At 43.9% G+C, this 22,149-nt stretch overlaps 1 protein-coding gene across 4 annotated transcripts in view; it reads left to right on the forward strand.

The window, feature by feature from the left end:
• The first annotated feature begins 517 nt into the window (after positions 1 to 517).
• PRDM11 (PR/SET domain 11) overlaps positions 518 to 22,149 on the forward strand; it is a 405,666-nt gene continuing 384,034 nt past the window's right edge. For 3 of the 4 annotated variants that reach the window (XR_012646015.1, XM_074997542.1, XM_074997544.1), the window contains exon 1: positions 518 to 712. The gene's annotated coding sequence lies outside the window, so the exon portion shown is untranslated. The remainder of the gene's footprint in view (positions 713 to 22,149) is intronic. The other variant, XM_074997543.1, reaches the window with a different exon arrangement.

The raw sequence follows: 22,149 nt of genomic DNA on the forward strand, positions 1-22,149 counted from the left end.
CCCTTTTCCTGAAACACGTTACTATTTCAAACGGTCACTGATCTAAGACGCCTATCCCCGAGAAAGTCACGTGCGACTGGAAACATTTTTAGAAGGCAAAAGTGGGCTGAGTGTACAAGACAGCAGAGCTCAGGGCAGTAAATGAAACGCGGAGCCAGCAGCGAAGAAAAAGCCGCCAGGGAGCAGGGGAAAAACCCCTCAGTGACTTCGTTTTGCAATGTTGATTCTTTTCCCAGAGTTGCTTTGTTTCGCCCCCACCACTGGGTGCCTTTAACCCTTGTCAAGTCTTCCTCCTTGTTCCAGCTCCGCTGCCAATTCCGGCTGACAGTGCGGGCTCGGGGAGGGGCCGGAGGGGCAATTCGGGCCGGGGATCGGAGGCCGGAGCGAGCACAGAGGCACTGGCAGGTCCCCGCGTCCCGGGCCCGGCCGGCTGCGCCACCCTCCCCCGGTTCGGGGGGTCCCCGGGCTCGGCCCCCGAACGCCCCTCTCTTCCGTTCTCCATGTCATTTCCTGTGCTAATAAGATGGTGGTCACGGCCGGGAGGGAGGGAGCCGCCGCCGAGCCCGGCCCGGCCCCGGGACCCGTCCTCGCCTGGGACTAGCGAGCCGGGCTGGCCGGGCCGGCGGGCAGGGAGGGGGCAGCGAGCCGGGGGCCCCCGGGCGGAGCGGCTCCCCCCACGCCAAGGCGGGGCCCCCGAGCCCGAAGCGCCGAGGTGAGTCAGCCCCTTTGGTAGCCAAGGTGGCCACGAAAATGGCTGCGGAGCGCGGGGGCGGAGGGGGCGGGCAGCGGGCCGGGTCCGCGCGGAGCCGGGGCTCCTTGCGGCGGGGCGCTGGGGGAAGGAGTCCGCCCCCACCCACCAGCCCGCCCGGGGTCCGCGGGCACCCAGGTAGGGGGCCTCGCCTCCCCCGCCCCTTCCCTTCCCTGGGCGCTGGGCTAGGCCCCCTCCTCTCCCGCCCGCTTCGCTGTTGCCTTTTTTCTTCCCCGCCCCTTCCTCCCCAAGTTGTACATTGTATCCGGTGAGTGACGCGGCAGCGGGCCAATGGGCAGGGGGGGGAGGGCTGCGAGCTCTCGAGATTGGAACGCGGGGGCGGGGCCGTGGGGCCGCTAAAGGAGACGTGGGGGAGTGGGAAGGAGCCAGGGAATGCGCGGTGGTGGTGGGTGTGGGTGACGGTAACTGTAACTGTGTTGCGGGTGTAATTGATGGGGGGAGAATGCTGGCTGGGAGGGGCGTATGTTGGACGAGGGGTGTATTAAACTCTTCAACTGCTGTAGTGAGTAGCCGAACTGCTCTAGTTAATTTCCGTTCAGGTTCTCTTACTCTGCCTCTCTAGTATATTCCCCTAGTTGTAACTCAGAATGCTACTGCTGGGTTATCTGTGCACGGTACTGGCTTGATCAGGACTTCTCTGTGCCCAACCTGACTACTCCCGAGATTCTGAGTAGTTCCGCACGTTGCCAGCATTTCTCAGCTGGACTCCTCAGCTTCTGCAGAGTGGAAGATTTCATTGGAAAAAGTACAACTAGCACTGTGGAAGGAAACCTCTGAACGTCAGCAAGGGCTAGCCTAGCACTAGAAAGTGCAGCTATCTTGACGTAGCAAATTCTGAGAGGCTTGCAGTTTTTCCATTTGAGTAAAAAGTGGCTGATTCTGAAACCTAAAGATGTCAGCAGTAATGGCACCATTAGCAAAAGCTTTGTTTTAACAAAAGCTTAAAGCTGGTTTGGAATTATAAAGGAGGAGTGTATAGTATACCGACCATCATGTCTTTGTCCCCAAAATGACTCCTGTTGCAAGAAGGTAACACAGAGAAAATCTCAAATAACTCCAGTTTTTGTGGAGTTATATGTATTGTTCCCTAAGCATTCAAACAACCACTGCAAATCTCAGATATTTTACATATGACGATTCATCCAGCAACTGGCCATACTACTTACTATTGATCTTTTTTTATACTTCTGCATAAACTATTTGCCACTTACAAAACAGACATGTGGCTTGTGTGATTAACTGCACATCATGCATAGACCAAATTAGCTGTTCACAAATACCCTATAGTCTGAAACTTGTTCTCATAAATGACTGGTCAGATACATCCAGATAACATATTGGTAGAAATCAGAGTTTCATTAAGAATTATTTGAGGCCAGAAAAAGTGTGAAATCTTCAGCAATAAAGTAGTTGCAGTGAATGATTTAAGAAGACCTGGCTAGCTAGCTACAACCTTTTATACTGCCTGTTAGTGGGATGCCTAGATTTAACACTTGCAAGTAATTTATATTTTTAAAACATTTCAGGAAGTAAGCCTCACTACCCCACATGATCAGTAGTTAATTAAGTACTGTCCTCCTATAGGTGGAACAGTTTCAGAGTGAAGTCACTAATTCAAGATGTTGCAGCAAATCAGCAGCAGAACCAGAACTAGAATTTGTCAGATCCTGACTCCAAGTTCAGTCTGTTGCATTCTGTTTTATCCATATATGTATATTTAAAAAATTGAAGTTATTTAAACAATGGTGGTGAGCCAAAACACAGGGTAAAAATTTTTGAATATTGCATGCAGGAAGAGCGTCTTGAAGTCAGAATTGAAAGGTTTGCAATATTGGTTAGGAGTAAAAGGTTTTTTGGGGTGTTGAAAGTGGATGAGAGCAAACAGAGCAGCTGCATTTATACTAGCAAGTTCTTTTGAAAGATTTTTCGAAAGAAGGGGGCTCTTTCGAAAGAGCCCATAGAACATCAACACGCAAAAAGTGTTCTTTTGAAAGTGTAGCGAAAGATTGCAGTGCTCCTTTCAAAATCACTCTTCCTTTCCCATTTCAGGAAGAGCTCCCTCTTTCGAAAGAAAACGTGTAGATGCTCCGCAGGCTCTTGTTTCGAAAGAGCAGTCCTCATGGTGCCTGATTTTTTTGATCCCTGGCCCGTTCTTTCAGAAGAGCAGAGGCTATGTGGACACTGTCTACAGAAAGAGCAGATCACTCTTTTGATCCACATTTTTGTGTGTGGGTGCACTCTTTCGAAAGAAGCTCTTTCGGAAGAGATCTTCCAGGAGAACTTATTTTGAAAGATCTCTGTGGTGTAGACATGGCCAGCAACGTACAGTTGAACCTTTCTAGTCCAGAACTCCCTCATCCAGCAACATCCATAAACCAGCATGATTTTAGTTAGCTAGATGGCCACTTATCATGGGTGTGGCCAAGTTTCCTGTGGGCCCAGAAAATTTGTTTACAGCCACCAGTCCTGGCTCTCAGTGTTCTGCGTTGGTATTTAGCACTAATTTATGCCTACATGTCTTCTAAGAGCCCAGTAAGCAGTAGAAGAGTTGATAATGCTTCTAGACGATATTGACCTTCAGTGGTTCAGCAAATTCTCTTGTATGGTACCAATCAGGTCCTGGTCTGGAGTGGTGCAACCTGTAGTACAATGTAACATGGTTTTATATAACAGCTGTATTTTGAAATGATTTAAACACCATCCATAATAAGTGAACAATTAACTGACTCTTGCTATGAGATTTCAGAGTTATGCTGTTTTCTGGACAGATGAAACATCAACTTTTGTTAATATCATCATCGTCAATAACCGTGGGCTCAGCGCCTGTTGGTATCTGATGCCTCTTTCACTATTTCCGTCCATCTTTCCCTATCCAGTGTGGAGTGGCTTAGTTTCTGTAGACGAGCTCCACACCAATCTACTACATCATCTATCCATTCTCTGTGGGGTCTGCCTCTGGTATTCGAACCATCCATTATGCCGAATACTAGGGTCTTGATTTTTCGTTCGTCATTCTTTCTGCAAATATGTCCAAATAGTTGTAGCTTCCGTATTATAACCTTCTGCAGCAGGGTCTCTTTCGGCTGTATCTTCCTAAATAATTCCTCGTTGGTGACCTTCTGCATCCATCCTATTCTCAGAATCTTTCTGTAACAACTTTAGAACGCCAATATTCTTCTTTTCAGATCTTTTATCACCCATGTCTCACATCTGTACAACATGCTGCTGAGTACATGTTTTTAAGACACTCAGATTCATTCTTAAGCTAATTGCTTTGCTTTTCCAGATCTTATCCATCACCTTCAAACTCGCTCTTGGTTTCGCTATTCTAGTCACTATTTCCTCCTTGCAGTCCAGATCATACGTTATGTTGCTCCCCAGATATGTGAACTTCTCTACATTTTATAGTTCAATACCATCGACTCTGATCTTCCTTCCTATTTCCTTATCTCCAAATACCATTGTTTTTGTTTTATCGATATAGGTTTGCTAAAACCTAACTCTATGCAGAGTACATTTCATTGAGAGGAACTGAAACTTCCAGGGATCTACTTAGGTAAAAAACAACAAGATCTGCATTTTCCCTGAGTCTCTGCATATTCATTCAACTTGCATTAACATTAGTAAGATTCATATTGTCTGGTTTTAAAATTAAAACTGAGAAACACTCTTCTCTGCTCCAGGTCTCACACAGAGTGGAAATGGAAAAGTTGTCTCAGTGCTTTGCTGAAGTAGTTACTTACCATGTGGAAAACTTTCACCTTCTTTGTTTGAACTGAATTCATATTGTTTGATATGAGCAATGAAATTGCTTTTTATTTTTGTTATTGAATCGTTGGGGCTTCGGGAAACCCTCAAAGAGGGAGGAACATGGCATTTCAGGTTGGGAGGAAATCCTTTTCCAGGTATTCCAGATGGGGATGGGAGATAAGTGTGTCAAACTGTGGTAGAACTCTGGCATGTTGAATTAGGAAAGTTGTAGTTCAGCCTATACGCAAAACTGTCAAGCCCTGCATTCCCTTCTCTTTTCAATGACTAGAAATTTATATAAATTGAAGAGACTGAAAAAAATGACTTTTAAAAAACAACCCCCAAAACCTGATTAAAGCACACTGTTGTTCTTCTGGCACGATGAGTTCATATAATGTTTTATATTAGGTGTAGAATGCATAAAATATTGGGCCCTGCTTCAAACAGCGTATAATTTAAGTATGCAATCGTGCAAAGCAGCTTATGAGAAATAAAGAACAATTGCACCTACTACTAGAATTGCTAGAAGTTAAGAGCACTTGACTTCTGATTGGCAGAATTGGATCCTAAATATAATTTTGGTGTTTAGTGAAATGTTACAAGGCAATGAGAGCAGGGAGGGAAGTGGCTCTATTTTTAAGCTCTCTAATGATATCAAATTATATATAATTTTTTAATTGAAGATAATGATTTGAAACAAAAGATAAGCTGTATGTTTATTTTCAGGCAAAGAACATGTCTACCTAACTCACTCTACTGTCCTACAAACAACAGCCCTGAAATATTGTTCACACATACGTATACCAAGCACAATATTGGCTTGACATTTTATGGGTTGCTCTTCATCTTTCTGGTTCAGAGTAACATTAAGCTGCCCTAAGACTGACAACAATCGCATGCTTTTTGGATAGTTCAGTGAGGTGGATTTTGATGACAGTAACTTTTGTACTGAAAACTAGTTTTAAGAAAACTTGTTCTCCTGCAGTTAATTACTTTATATTGCTTGCCATTTAAAGTAGTTATGGAAGATTTTCTTGTTAAGGTTTTTACTTTTATCCCCAGCAATAAAATGATGGAACTCCCTAAAATCTTCTCCAAAAGATTTGCCTGAAGAAACTAAATATAGCCCCAAATGCACCAAGTGAGGGGGTGCCTTTACTGAACACACTGGAAAAATTATTACATTCACAAGAGAAGCCAAAATAAGCCCAAAGGCATTTCGCTGAATTTGTTGTGCAGCTCTTTGAAATCTCAAGGAGTTGGTAGTCCTTTACGTTTGTTTGCCAGTTGTCTAGATATAATGCTTTCCCAGTGCAAAGCTGTAATTTTCTTGTCTCAGATACTTGTCCTTTGTTTAACATAAAGCACGGTGAGTAAGGTTCTTCTGATACTAGACACAGTGTCTGTTGTAAATGTAGTGGTTGCATTCAGCAAATGCCATTATCAGGCAAACCACAGAAACTTGACTGAACAGTAATATTTAGTACACTAGTGCCCCTTCATTTCACTAAGCTCTTTTCAGATACAAAATCAGGAAATATGTCTGACCCAAAGTGCTCACTAGCTGAATCAACCTGACGGACAAGGGTTTGGTGGAGAAATGGAGTTATAGCTACAGTAAATTGCCTAACCTGTGTTAGATCTGGTATGGAACACAAGTCATCTGACTCCCAGTCCAGTGCCCCATCTACTAGACTGTGCTGCCTTTGGTTAGGCTATTTAGCTTTCATGCATCAAATCCGTATCTTCCCTCCTCATTGTATTTATGTTTGCATCACATTCCACCAAAAGGGGCGCTAACTAGTTTTTACTTGAAAAATGAGGGGGTTACCTCGCTGCACTGGCTTTTGGAACGAGAAGCATAAGATTTCATGGACCAAGGCCTTCTGCACAGGAGGTTGCAGTATCCACCTTACCACTGATCTTTTTCCTAGTGATAGGGCAAGTGGGTGCACATTCCACAGGCTTTGGCTCTCTTCCCCGTTTTCTCTCTGCTTTTGAAGGCTTCCCTTTTCCCCCAAGTGGAAAGGTTCCTTCTGTATTGGTGGTCCTTTTAAAACTGCCAAGTACAGTACAGCGTTGTGTTTTTAGGAGTCCCTCTTGGTTGCGTTCATGGAGGGAAGGTTTGGGGCTGGTCACTTGATTCCACTGCCTAGATTAGAAAGAAGGGCAGAGAGGAGAACACACTGGGAGAATCTTCAGAATAGGAGAACCCCCAGAGAGTAACCACACTGCAGACTGCAAAGGCCAAATAACATAGAAAAGCATTGCGTGTGGCCGCTGGTGGGAAAGGCTAAGAACAGAGGTGGATGAAATAATAACAGGAAGAAAGAAGTTCTCCAAGGCAGGGAGCAATATGTTTTATTTGTTCTGCAGATTACCTGTTTCATGTTGAGAACTGTATTAATCATAAGAAAGATTGGGAAGATGAGTGTGGGAAAAGAAAAGGTAGTAATTCTGGGGTGCTGCATGTGCAAATATCTGTCATTTGGAAATGCTTTGTATATAATGTGGATTAACGAAAATGGATCTCTGAACAGGTCTCACACTTCAGACTGCTCATTAAGTGATTTGGGCTACAGCCAGAGGCAGTTTGGGTGAAAGAAGGTACTGGAGCTTCTTCCAAAATCCAAAGTTCTTTTGGCCAAAACAGTGAGGCTGTGCAGAATGTACATGCTTAAACTTTTGCCATGAGGCTTCAAAGTCAACACTTCTTTGAGAGGAATGAGGCCCATAGATACTAAGGCCAAAAGGAACCATCATGATCTTCTAGTCTGACTCCTGCACACTGCAAGCCACAGAACCTCACTTACCCTCTCCCATAATATGCCCATAGCCTCTGGTTGAGTAAGAACAGAAATCATGATTTAAAGACGTCAAGTTACAGAGAATCCAGCTCTTACAGTACTTCAAACCAGCAACTCCTGCTGCAGAGGAAGGCAAAAATCCTAAGGGCTCTGACAGTCCGACTCGTCAGACTTCTCGGAAATAAAGCTTAGAAGCTTTGCTTCCAAAAGTCAACATTCCAACTGTTTCACATTCAAAATATTTGCTTTGTATTCAAAATGTGACAAAATTTTTTTGAATGAAAGCTAAAATCTTTAAAAATGTATAGTCTCCAAAGAAATGTCAATAGAGTGCTCCACAAGCTCTCACTGCAGTGCCACCTGTAAGTCACAAATTACCTGTTGTTTTTATAATGTGCTCATTTCAAGGATATCTAGGGGCACACATCACATTTAAGCATACGTCTCACAAAAGGCGTGCTTACGCCAGAGCTGGGGGAGGTGCAATTCACATTTCAGTTTAGATCTAAGGCTAGCTCTGCTTAAGCTACTCTGTTAAAAATAGGTTAGCTGCCTCAGCAAAATCCACCTGATCACTTGGATGCCGATGTGGGCAGTCTCCACTTCTGTTCCTGTGTTCACACCACTATTTTTCATGCACTAGCTTGAGCTGAACTAGAATGTATGGGGCCATGTGAGCTGGGAATGATACTTCCTTGCATACCCAAAACGACTAATTTCTCCACTCCTCTCTCATTGTGCTGCTCTTTCTTAGATGGCAATTTTACTTTAATTGTCTGCTTGCATCAGCAATACAGTCCTGTCATTCTACAGCTGCTGTTAGGCAAACCGCAACATGACCCTTATGATGATTCTTATTTATAAAGTCAGTTTATACAGTGTGCCTGACAAAAAATGTTGTAGGCGTTTATCTTCTTCATAAAAACAGATCAGTACAGAAATTAAAGTTGGTGCAATGTTAACCTACAGAACCAAGATCTTCCCTGCCTCGTTAAAATCGTTGGTTAAAAGACAACAGAGGCCTGGAAATGGATTGCCTTGAAGGCCAGTGGATTGAAGTTGTGCTGGACCAAGATGGGAAGCAAACTTGATAACAAGAGTCCTCTAATAAGTGTATACTGTCCATTTCCCCTCCCTTCTCTAGTACCTGGGTGTGATTGTATAACATGGAGAGAGAAACAGGTCTCTTGAGGTATGTTTCTATAGCAAAGAAAAACCTTCAGGTGGCCTGTGTCAGTTGGCTCAGACTCATAGCTGCAAAGCCATTTTGCTGATGTGTAGACTCCAGACTCAGTCTGGAGCCAAAATTCTGGGACCATCCATCACTCAGGGTCCTTGTTCCCAGGCACCAGCCCAAGCCTAGTTGCCTACACAGCAGCAAACCAGCCTCACAAGCCCGAGTCAGCTCGTATGGATGTCTAGTTGCTGTCATCCCTTATGATACACAGGACGCAAATTATCAGAGGCATTATCAATTAAACCAGTAGTTTGAATTACACCTCACATTTAACAGAAAGTCAATGTAGTTCACAGAGCATATAGCAGTCCCCTGGGTAATATACCCACCTGACAAAGTGGAGAACTGTATTCTACATTAGCTGAAGCTCTACAGTCTTGATAATTGGAGTAGTTGTTGTAGCCACTACGTTTTGACCACTTAGGTGCTAAATAATGTGCCAGATATATCGCGTATGAAGTGCTGATGCCCCAGATGGATTGGAAATCAGGACTGAAATAGAAAGCCATGCTGTCATTACTCAGGGGCAGTGCCAGAAGCATGGAAAGGGAGCCCAACATGGGTACAGCAGGAGATACTGTGGGTCAAAAATAATCTGCACTGGCAAAGATGAGTGCCTGTTGTTTTGTGAAGCCTGATTCTGGGTAAGCCCTATGAGTGGCTGAGCTTCAAAATTAAGTGCCAAGGTCGATGAAGACTCTTATGTATGTAACTAAGGGTGATGCATGAGCTGGTGATAATATATGAGCTAATGGTGTAAAACACCATCATACTTAGATGTTTTTCTAAATTCCCACTGAAAACCACAGATATTGCTAGTGCAATACATCTATTATGTATTTGAGAGAATGCATCCATCTGTCTGTCTGTTCAAGAACTCCTCTTACATAGTCAGAGCTAGGATCACCAAATTTGGTATACAGTTTCCTCTCATCAAAACTTAAAGCTAGGTAAGGATTTGGTTGCTTCCCATAAAACCATACAGAAAAGAGGCAGAGTTAGTAAACAGGTGAAAGATGCTGGCTGGGTCATCTGCCCAGCCCCCCACCTCCTTGGTCCCCCGGTCTCAGACAGCTCCATCCTTGAGCCTCCCACTGCCCAAGTGCCTTTAAGAGAGGGTAGTGGGAGGGCCGCAGTTCCCACCACCAAAATCATCTGCAGACATTTGCTGACTGTTCCCCTTCATCAGAAAGCAAGTGGAAAGTGCACAATTTAATTCATGCCTCGCTCTGACTGGGGAGCACAGGGTGCATATGAACCTGGCCCTGCCCAGCCGGAAGACATGCATCTCTCCCCGGTCTGTGCCTGTTGGAGCTGGAGAGACCATAGACAGGTGCTTCTCACCTGGTCTCAAGCTGCTGTAGTGAGAGAGGGCTCTGGTAGTCATCTCCCCAGAGCTGCCTGCACATTGAACCTTTTATCGCCAGCTGTACCCCAGAGCAATGATTTAAGTGAACCATGTGTATTTTCATTTTATTTTCCAAAAAACCAAAAATGAATCAAGTTAAAGACGTGAGCAACATTGGGTAAATCTTTTAGTACAAAGTAAAGGAGAGTGAACTATTTGTTACCACTCCTATATGAATTCATAAGCCAGGTCACAGAAGTGTGTTTAGGACGCTGCACTCGTGAATAATAAACAGGAGTGTTACAGACCTGAAACTTTACAAGTTCATGATGAGTCCTATTTCTGTGATCACTCACTCAAGGTCAGTAATTGAAGTGATTGTTGCTAAGGTTCATCAAATGTTCCCATGCTGACAATTTAAGCCAACAGCTGAAACAATGTATAGCAAACATTCTCTTTCAGTACAATGGGACTTTATTTTCATCCTCTTTCATACGAGCTGCATCTTAAACATTAAATACAATTGCAGAATTAAATAATACGTAATAAGACAGGAATTGAGAGGAATGTGCAAGGAAAAAAATGTTCTCAGTTGCAATTATTTTAAAGATGAAACATCTAAAATTCTTTGTACTTTTCACTCTGGGTACCCAAAATGCTTGTTTGATTGCTGATTTCTCTTTTGCACCCTGTCTGTGCAGCCTAGCTCCTTATTGTAACCTGTAATTTTGAATCTACTTAGGTACTTTGTGCTCCTTATTGTAGCCTGCTCTTTTATTTGAAGGAGGCAATATATTGCCTATTAGGTACTGGGATAGATGTTAGACATATCTGAAGTTAGTGGTTGGACTTTTAACCCATCACAAGAAACAGTGAGTGAATTCTGTCCGTACACATACAAACTTGGCCTCAGCAGAGATCAATATTGGTGATTGCTTCTACTCACTCATCATAATACATTATCATTACATGTGCACACACACACATTAGAGACTGCAAATATACTTGTCTCATCAGAGCTTGAAAAATCCACATGCCTAGGCAAGTAAGAAGCTTCCCTCAACAGGTACCATTACCTTCTGCAGGATGTAAGCTTTCAGTTCTAAAACTATTTTTTATCACTTAAAGTTATAAAGAAAATCTTTAAATGCAAACAGCATGGAACCCAGTGCACTGATATCTGCCTGTATTTTGATGGAGCCCAGGCTTCTGCTGCTTGTAAATTGGAAGAGAAGAAGGTGTGGCTGTACGAAAGTAGCTTTCATAATCCTGGCTCATAGGCAAAGTTCTTGGAGGAGTGGGAACTTCATGAATTCTTCAAGCTCTGGGTAATGCTTAGCCCTCCAGAGCCATCATTCCGATATGTTTCAGTAGCCTTACATGTGTGGCATTCTGCCTTATTTCATGAGAAATCTATTCTGGTCTGAATAGTTGGTCTGAGGAGAAACTTATAGGATTCCAGTGCTGTAGAGTCTGCCCAATATGGTGTAGTTGCAGGGGCTGTGCTCCCTCTATTCTGTATACCCCGAGGCTGTAACTATTTGTTGGGTGACTTTCTCTGTTAGCACCAGTGCTTTTTTTGTGCCAGTACGTGCTGCTACTGAGTACGGGGACCTCGGCAGCCCCAGGGGATTAGCTTGGAGGGTTGGGGCAGGGAGCTGGCTGAATATTGGCTCTTCTTTTCTCCTACAAAAAAGGCACCAGTTAGCACCAAGTAAATCAATGCTGGTATTTACTGGTGTTTCTGTGGACTTTGCTGATGGTTGTGGAGGAGGATTATTCTGTAGCCATGGGTCTGAAAGTCTTTTCTGAGAGTTACTGGATATGCCGATCTATCTTGTGCTTTTCTGTGGTCAGTGGGGTGGTCTATGTTTCTAAAGAATTGGAAGGTTTTTCATTAACTGGTATGAATTGATGAAGTCCATTGAGTCTTTTCTTGTTTGAACTTGTGTATTTTCTTAAGATTTGTCCATGTTGTAAAGGACCTGCATAAACTGCTTGCTTTGGGGATGGGCTGCAGCCTCAGAAGTGTGCTATAAGGCAGGGGTGCACGGAGTGTGGGGTGGGACCCCTTAAGGGGGCATGAAATTAAGTAAGGGGGCACAGCATGACCAGCTGCTGGGTCTCAGTCTCATCCAGCTCATTAAACATCTTGAAATATGTTGCTGTTTTTATGTGTGTGTATTCACATTTCTATACCAATTAATGAAGCTTTTACATTCTACAGACTGTACTTATGTTCTTACACATGCTAAAAGGGTTTTTTTTTTTTTTTTCATATGAACATAACCACAATTTCCACTGATTTGGGTTAGACACGTTGGGGCTTGAGGGGGGAGGACAGGTTTTGCTAATTGCAGGGAGAAAAAGTAGGGTCCGATATAAAAAGTTTGCTCACCCCTGTTATAAAAGACTATAACTTCTCTGCAGGAGACTCTGCAATGAAAGTAACTGAGTTAGGGAATGCGGTACTCAAACTTCTCCTTTCTCTATATAGAAGGGCATGTGCACATAGAATTATTACATTGATGAATTCAGCACACGGATATCTGATTTCTTGGCAGATTAGATCTCAGGAGTAGCTGGACTGCAGCCTACGCTGAGGAAAAGGCGGTCAAAATGACCTACTCTCAGGCAACATTGGTGCAAGCTGTGTAACATGAACCCCTTAACCAGCAGGCATATTTAGCAGCTCTGAATAATGTCTTGTTGTACTGTGAGATCTTATCTTCCTAATGGCCTGCAAGGAGGTACAAATAAGGAAGAATAAATATGATTCTTGCTTTGGTTTCCATTGCATTTTATAGAACAGTTTATTTGCTCTTGTTATGAACTGGTGCTATTGTTATGCTTTTAAAGAGTTGAGTCAGTTTGTTAGAACATGAGAAATTCATGGCAAATACGTCTGGCATTTCAGTTTTGCTCCCCAGTTCTAAAATTGCACCTCCTCCACTCATAAGGAGAGCCAAGCTAGAGTCTCATCTACGCTGTGAAATTGGGTTGTTTTAACTACATAGGCTGGGGTGAGAAAATCCATCCCTGAGTGGAGTAGTAAAGCTGACCTATGTCTCCATATATAACAGCTAGTTTGACAGAAAAATTCTTCTATCGATCTAGCTACCCTCTCTCTAGAAAATGGATTATGTATGCCAACACAAGAATCCCTCCCATTAACATAGGTAATGTCTACACTGAAGAACTACAGCTGTGGTTTTGTAGCATTTTAAGTGTAGACAGGCCCTGATTGTCTGGAAACGAGGCAGCTGCATGATATTTAACATTCAGTAATACAGTGGGTATTAATGTAAAGAGCCCATCCAGTGTCATCATCCTAGAAGTCGTATATAAAAAAGTTCTGTTCGGTCCTACCCAGTCAATATCGCTGGTGCCAGGAGTGTTACTCAATATTTGTGTTAGAGTAGCAACCAGAAGACTGAATTGGATTGGGAACCTGCTGTATGAGGAACTGTATGAACAAAAGTAGAAATGAACAAATGACTGCAATCTGTTCCAAGTGACTGGAGGATAGCTAATGTGATACCAGTTTTTAAAAATGCCCTTGAGGTGATCCCAGCAATTACAGGCTGGTAAGCTTGACTTCGATACTGGGCAAACGGGCTGAAACCACAGCAAAGAATAATAAAATAAACTTTCCTGTCTGGCATTCCATCATCTGGATCTCTCAAATAACAAGCATTTTAACCATAAGTAAATTTTAGTTTGTTTTCTGTAAGTACAGTATAGTGAAAGTAAATACAGTATGTTTACAGTGTACAATACTAGTGTTGGTATATAAACTACTGTGCATTCATTTTTGCTTGTTTGTTAATATCTAATCTTGTTTTTCTTTAGTGTTATGCATTGCTAGGTATACCTCTCTGTTATCCAGAAAATTTGAATATCCAGCAATCTCCCAGTGCTGGGGCTACCGGGTATAAAGGAGTTTACTGTATTATCAGACATATGGATGAATGTAATATGTTAAGGAAGAGTCAACATGTTTTTTTGTAAAGAGAAATTATGCCTCACCAATCTACTAGACTTCTTTAAAGGGCAGGTGAGGTGGGGTAAACAAGCATGTGGACAGAGGCAATCCAGTGGATATAGTGTACTTACATTTCCAGAAAGCTTTTCATGAGTGACCTCATCAAGGGCTCTTAATCAAAGTAAGCTGCCAGGGGATAAGAGGGAGGGTCCTCTTATGGACTGGTTACTAGTTAAAAGGTAGGAAGCAACGGGTGGGTATAAATGGTCAGGTTTCAGAATTGAGAGAGGTAAATAGTGGTAACCACCAATGGTCTGTTCTGGGACCAGATCTGTTCAACTTATTCATAATGATCTAGAAAAAAGGTTAAATGGTGAGGTGGCAAAATTTGCAGATGATACATAATTACTCAAGATAATGTGCCCACATTTTGAATACAGCATGTAGATGTAGTCTCCTCATCGCAATATATATGTACATATTACATAATGTGGGCATATTACCTTCACAGACAAGGTCAGCTCTCAGACTGATGCACTGGGTAGCAGATTACGACAAGGAGACGATCAGTGAAAATAATGGGTTACGTGAAAAGAATGGGTTAAGTTAGAATGGCTGGACATGCACATGGGGTCAGTTCAAATGTAGCTGAGGGTGCACAGAGAGTTAGCTGATGTGATTGTAGAGTCATTGGCCATTATCACTGAAAACTTGGGGCAAGGGGGAGACGGTCATGGAGAAAAGGAATATGACCTCTATGAAATGAGATAATATGCCCACAATATGCCCATATAGGTATATATATATTGTGATGAGGAGACTACATCTACATGCTGTATTCAAAATGTGGGCACATTATCTAATTTCATAGAGGTCATGTTCCTTTTCTCCATGACCTTCCCCCCCCTTGCCCCAAGTTTTCAGTGATAATGGCCAATGACTCTACAATCACATCAGCTAACTCTCTGTGCACCCTCAGCTGCATTTGAACTGACCCCATCTGCATGTCCAGCCATTCGGACTTAACCCATTCTTTTCACTAATCATCTCCTTGTCGTAATCTGCTACCCAGTGCATCAGTCTGAGAGCTGACTTTGTCTGTGAAGACACAGGCAAAAAAAGCATTGAGTGCTTCGAGTTTTTCCAGATCATCTGTCACTAGGCTGTCTTCCCCATTCTCTAAGCATCCCACTTTCCCTGACCTTCTTGTTAATATACCTGCACAAACCCTTCTTGTTATCCTTCATATTCCTTGGTAGCTGCAACTAGTCCTGGATAGTGGGCTAAGCAGACCTTTGATCTAACCCATTGTGGTTGTTCGTATGTTCTTAAGTAGAAATGGTTTCTGCTGCAAACAGCTTAAAATCTGAGAATTGTTTCCTACTGTATACTTTTGTGTGTTTGAGAATGGGCCTTCTCTGTATCTCTGTGTCTAGTGATATAAGTAACTTCACAGCTGTAGATGGTTATGTAAATAGCATGAGATCTTTCCCTGCCCTCTACCTTTTAATATGAAATGCTTGAGGTTGTCATAGATAAATAATATAGCCTACCTCAGGGGTCAGCAACCAAAATAGCAAGAAGAGCCATTTTTTCCCAATTCAGCAAAAAACTCAATAATTCAAGAACCACAATGCATGTGAATACAAGACGGTCCTCAATAAATAACATCAAACCACACTTTTGCAACCCCTATTTTAAGCACAGTGCACACACAATGCTTTGTAATGTGATACATGTTTATTGCAGGATGTTCACAAACTTTTTACATATTCTATTTCCTCACACTTAGCATGTGTTTATACCGCTATCTTCCTGACTTTCACTCCCGAACCTTCTCTCTCTCTCTCTCTCTCTCTCTCTCTCTCTGGAGGGTGCTAGGGGGAGTTATCCAATATTGTGAGATCACATATTGTTTGCTATTTAGATATGAGTTGTTCATTTTTGGGCTTTGCAATGTTCACTGCTTATCAAAAATAATCAGGAGTGCTTTCTATTTTTTTTAACTTTGCAATTATATCATCAGGAGCTACAAAGAAGTCTTTAAAGAATGGCATGTGGGTCTGGAGTTGCAGTTTGCAGACCCCTGGTATACCCATAGAGACGTGATTTCGCATCTGATTTAGATCATGAATGGAAGCTAGTTTTGTGGTCTCTACTTAGTCAGACATGGTCTTCTCTCTAAGGCAGCTGCAGGAGAAGTGCAGGGAGCAGAGGAAGCCACTCTACACAGCCTTCATCGACCTGACCAAGGCCTTTGACTTGGTCAGCAGGGATGGTCTGTTCAAACTGCTCCACAAGATAGGCTGTCCTCCTTGGTTACTCAAGATGATCCACTCGTTCCACGAAGACATGAGAGGAACCATCCAATATGACGGTGCATTATTGGATGCTTTCAGAATCAGGAGCGGTGTCAAACAAGGATGCGTGCTTGCTCTGACATTGTTCGGGATCTTCTTCTCACTCCTCCTGAAGCATGCCTTTGGATCTTCAGCAGAGGGTATCTTGCTGCACACAAGATTTGATGGGAAACTGTTTAATCTTGCAGGGCTGAAAGCTAAGTCTAAGGTGCGGGAAGTCCTCATCAGAGACATGCTGTTCGCAGACGATGCTGCTGTAGTGTCTCACACAGAAGACCAGCTTCAAAAACTGCTGGATCAGTTCTCCAAAGCGTGCAAGGACTTTGGGCTTACCATCAGCCTAAAGAAGACAAACGTACTCTGTCAGGATGTTGCTGAATCCCCATCAATCAGCATTGACAACTATATGTTAGAGGTCGTCCACGAGTTCGTTTACCTCGGGTCCACCATCACTGACACCCTGTCGTTGGACACTGAGTGAAATAGGAGGATCGGAAAAGCGGCCACAACTCTGTCCAGACTCAGCAAGAGAGTGTGGAATAACAACAAGCTGTACACTCACACCAAAATGCAAGTCTACAGAGCCTGCATCCTCAGCACCCTCCTTTATGGTAGCGAGACTTGGACCCCGTATGCCCGCCAGGAAAAGAGGCTGAACGTCTTCCACTTGCGCTGCCTCAGGCACATCCTTGGAATATCATGGAAGGACAGAGTGACCAGCACCGCTGTCCTCGAGCAAGCTGGAATCCCAACCATGCACACCCTCCTCAGGCAGCGTCGGCTCCGCTGGCTTGGCCACGTCCACAAGATGAATGATGGAAGGATTCCAAAAGACATCCTGTATGGTGAGCTAGCCTCTGGCTAAAGACCTCCCGGATGCCCCCAGTTGCGCTACAAAGATGTCTGCAAGAGAGACATCCGAGAGGTAGACATCGAGCTGGACAACTGGGAAGAACTAGCAGATGACCGCAGCAGATGGAGGCAGGGGTTACACAAGGGCCTTCAGAAGGGAGAGATGAGGATCAGACAGCTAGCAGAGGAGAAGCGAGCGCACAGAAAGCACACTAAGGACTTGCCAGACACCCACCACATCTGCAAGAGATGCAGCAAGGACTGTCACTCTCGTGTGGGTCTTAATGGTCACAGTAGACGCTGTAAATGAAGTCCTCAATGGAAACTATAAAGGGTACGATCCATAGTCTGTGCAGACTGAAGGATGCCTACTTAGTCCCTGGGGGACATTTGCCCATGTGGCAAACCTCCAGACAGTACGACAAGATTATCAATCTACTTAAGAAAAAACTAAGACTAAAGAAATAGGGCAGGTCAGGGTAATGTATATTCTTAGAATTGTGTGAGATCCCAGGAGGGATATAGATGGGGAGGCTGCACTGAATTGCATTGTTAGAGCTGTAAGATGCAGAAAGGTGAAGTGATTAAGCTCCCTCTGTGGGAAGTTTGCACAGAGCCTACCAGTGCTTCACCTGTCTGTCACCCATTCTCTGTCCATCCATCAGCACTCAATGTCCACCTAAGTAAGGGAAAAGAAAATATTACAGGGAAAGTAAGGAATGGCTTGTAGTTCTAGAAACACCAAGAGTGAAAGGCCAGCTTGTTATGAGACTGATATACTCTTCAGGGGGACTAATACACATGGAACTGTGATCACTGACTGGCTGTTCTTCTGATGGGCATGGAGGTTGAGATGCCAGGTGGTGCTCGTAGTGCTGCCAGTTCTGCCCATGACGGTTGAGCAATATGAATTATCTCTGTGCCTTCTAGCTAATTCTTTCCTGTTTGATTTTTCATGAATCACTTCCCATCTCTGTGGGTCAGAAATTAAAATGGCACCTCACCAGCTGGGATAGCCACATCTGCTATTCAAAATGCCATCTCTGGGGTCTGCTTCCTGCCCACATTCTTTCTTTTTGGGTAGATGTTGAAATACATCAACAACGGGTGTCAGGATAGCCTGCAGAAGCGTACACTGAGTGAATGTTTAGAACCTACATGAAAATGGTTTGAAATGCATTAGAGATTTCTTCTGGGGAGGCAGAAAGTAGTCTGGTCCAGGTCTATACCAGATTGGGTGTCATATGACAGGGTCCCAGATTCACAGCTAGTTTGGCAAAACCTGATGGAACCTTGAGGACTTGATAGTACACTGTAAAGTATTGAGGTGTTCACCCTTTCACCATAACACCAGTGTAAGAGTCAAAATCAGAGAAATCCATTACTCTAGCCCAAAGTACCTGTTCCATGCAGTCGTGATTCTGGCCTCTGCCTCTCCTGTCCTGCCTTTCCAAAAAAACATACACACAAACCCCATAGGTGAGAACACTGTTGATGCTCAGGAACTTCGAGCCTTGGCCATGATTCATCACTGTTCTGGGGGTCAGGGGAGATGTCAGGAGAAAACTTTTAGTTACTACCAAAATGTGAAACCCATTCTGAAGACCTTAAGTTCTATGAGTGAGAACAGCTTGGATTTACCAGGATTAAAATTAGCAAGTGTTACAGGAGGAATGTGGAACAGTTGGCATCATTATTGAAAGGACATTGTAAACACTGGTAGGGCCAGATTTTCAAGTGAGCTCAGCCCATTGGATGTCAGTTCTTCAGAAAATCTGGCCCCTTACAGACACCAAACATAAGTTTCCTTTGGCTATTTATGTATATATTGCCATCTCCAAGGGCTGCAATATACATATAATTAGGTAGCAGGAACAAAAGAGGGATATGTTATTTTTTAGGAATTTGTAAAACTAGAAATGACATTTCATAGTACAGATTGAACCTCTCTTGTCTGGCATCCTCCAGACCTGATAGATGACAAAAAGAGAATTTGCTGGACCACAGAAGTCAATATTGTCTAACACATTACCAACACGTCCACTGCTTATTGGGCTCTTGGAAGACATTTAGGGGTAAATTACAGATAAATAACAGCACCGGACACTGAGAGCCAGGGCTGGTGGCTGTAAACAAACTTCATGGGACTACAGGAAACTTGGTCGTCCAGCTTCTCAAGAGCACCAGGAGCTCCCTTGAATTGTGGCCGGAGGGCGGGCGGTGGCAGCACCAGCACCCAAACTCTGGCCCTACTGTGCCTTTTCTGCTTCGGTGTCACTCTCACTCCACCACCCCTGAAGCTTACCCCTGCTCTCTCCTCTTCACCTCTCCATTGGTGCTTGCCTTTCAGGCAGGTAAAGAGTGGGGAGGGCATAGCCCTTCCCACTTTGAAAGGGGATGGGGCCATGGTTCCACTGTTCCAGCACCCCTGCTGAGCCAGGGTGTGGTCAAGCTATCTCAGGACAATGTGAGCTCTTTTGAGGAAAGGTTATTCATACCTTAATAAATGCATGAGAGGAGATTAGTGTGTATGGGGGAGGGTGTCATGCACAGAGTACTAATGCTTGTGGTTGGGGTTTTAATTTAATACTAGAAGGACAAAAATTGTAAACCTCACTTCTGTCACCTGTAACAAGTGGCCCTCTTCTATCTAAAGAACATACTAGGGATGTTTGCCTGGAATTCTGTGGTCTACATCCCCCGAGTGCACTTTCAATCACTGACTTCTCTAGAGGGCCTGCATTAACTGTGTGCCTAACTGATGAAAAGTAAGTAAATGTCCATAAAATGTCACAATAACCTGTTATTTAAAATTGATTTTAAAAATTCCAAAGAGGAGACAAGAAACTAAACTGACTGAAACAAAGGATTTTCTGATATTTTCCAAAGACTGTATTAAATTCATAATTGGTAAAAAAGCACAGTACAAGCTTTGTTATCCGGCATGTGTGGGGAATGGGCAGAGACCCAAGAACAGGTGTTTGAAAGGGATAAATAAAATCCTAAGCAAAGCATTAGTTCTAAAGTGCCACAGTCCTACAGCGCAACAAGAACTACAGAGAGAAGCTTCAGAAAGAGGCGGAGGAGCAGCCTGGATGCAAAGCAAGCAGTCCACAACATTGGCTATTAGAGCCCTGCCAGACGCAGAGAGGGTCTATGCTCAGGCAGAGAAGGAGACACTGGCGGTGCTCTTTGGAAAAGAACAATTTTGCCATTTGGACAAAGTGGCTGTGCAGTCTGATCACAACCCATTGGGAAGCAGCATGCAGAAAGTAAGATGCTGCTGCGTGCACCCAAGTGACTGCAGCATGTTACCGAGGGCTGGTGTACAGCATGAAATAGAAAGCTGGCTTTCCTCTGTTTTCATGTCACACGTTCATTATTGTCCTGGATCTGAGAATTCCTCATGGAAGGAGGTCCCTTCCAGCCCTATGATTCTATGAAAAAGAGACTGTTCCTGCAGCCAAATGTCTGCTCCATGCATCAGGCAGTCTGAAATTCCCACCTACCCCCCGCGCCCCCCCCCCCCCCAAAAAAAAAAAAAAGAGCTTTGGAGTTGTAGGTATTAAAACTGAAAGCCCTGCTCTCAGGGCTTCCTCTTGAATACAATCGGTGAAAAGACAAGTTGGATGTCTGCCCCAGTGCCAACATCAGCACATGCCTCCCCTAAGGGAGGCTTTGTAGGAAAGAGTTTCCCTGCTTCCTCCCCTTGAGTTCAGCTTTTTTCTTTTTTCTCTGATGCACTTTTAAAGCAAGGTCTCTGGGGAATATCTCTTTTCTTTCTCTGTTGAAAGCCTCTCTCTGCTGCCCAAGTACCTACGGCTGGTGGTTAGAATTCTTTCCCCCTCTTGTGGATGTGCAGACAAGAGTCATGAGGCCCAAGAGGTACCCAGGCCCCTTGAAGGCAGTCATTTGCAACATCTTGCTTTTCCTGGAATTAGCTCACAGGTCTTGAAAGAATTTCTGTGTTTTGTTGGCTAGGGATTGGTAATGTTTTATAAAGAAACAGACATGTCAGTGCCCAGTGATGCATGTGTGCATTATAATAACACTTACATAGCAGCTTCACCTTCAAAGTCCATTGAGTATTGACTGGTGAAGTCTCAGTACTAATCAATGATTCCTCCAGTTTAGACTGACAGGTAGGAAACTGAAGCTGAGAAATGATGGCTTCCTCAAAGTCACAAAGAATGCCTGCTAAAGCAAAGAATACTCTTCTGTGTTTGTAATGCAGCACCGCTCACGGACCCCAATCCTAATGCAGAATCCCCCTGTCCTGTGTTATGGACAAGGGTTTACTATCTAAGAATCCAGAACTTAATTTAGAATATGACCCAGGAGTTTTGTTTCCAATTCTGTGCTGAAACCACTGGTCCTAGGTGGGCCCTTCTGAAAGAAGGGTTCTGATGGACAACTGAGTGTTCTGTGTGCAGATATCCGATGTAATGGAGCCCTGTTCTGTGCTACGGTTAGGTCAACAGGAGGCATCTTAGACTGATCTAAGTATGTCAGTCTACACTCTCCAGCCTTGTCCTGTGCATGTTAAGTGCCCCACTACGCTGACATTATCTTCACCTTGAGAGGCGTTGGGCTTACGTTGGTGTACTTAGGGTGACACAGCGGCTATGTACACACTGTTACTTACATCGGCTGTTGGATGACCTATCAGTTTTATGGCTGTGCTGGAGCCTGTCTCCCCAGCAGAGCTGCCGCGTCTCCTCTCATACCGGGCCTGCTACCAAACTCCAAACTTGTGCTGCCCCCTGGCGTCCCAGCTCCCCCAAGCTCAGACTTTTCCTCCCTCCTTCTCCCACAGACTCCCAGCTGCCTGCAGGGAGCATGGTAGCCAACTAGAGGCTGGGTGTGAATCTGCCCTCTGGAGGTGAGAAGTCAAAGGAGCTGCCATTTAAGATTGTAGTGTAGGCATGCCCTGTGTGTGGCATGAGTGTGATATCAATAAGTGACCTAAAAGAATCGCTCTGTTGGATCACAACTGAGTTCTGTCTAGTCCAGCCTCCTTTCTCTGATGGTCATCGGCACG

Source organism: Carettochelys insculpta, chromosome 6 (assembly GCF_033958435.1).
Source record: "Carettochelys insculpta isolate YL-2023 chromosome 6, ASM3395843v1, whole genome shotgun sequence".
Lineage (NCBI taxonomy): Eukaryota > Metazoa > Chordata > Testudines > Carettochelyidae > Carettochelys > Carettochelys insculpta.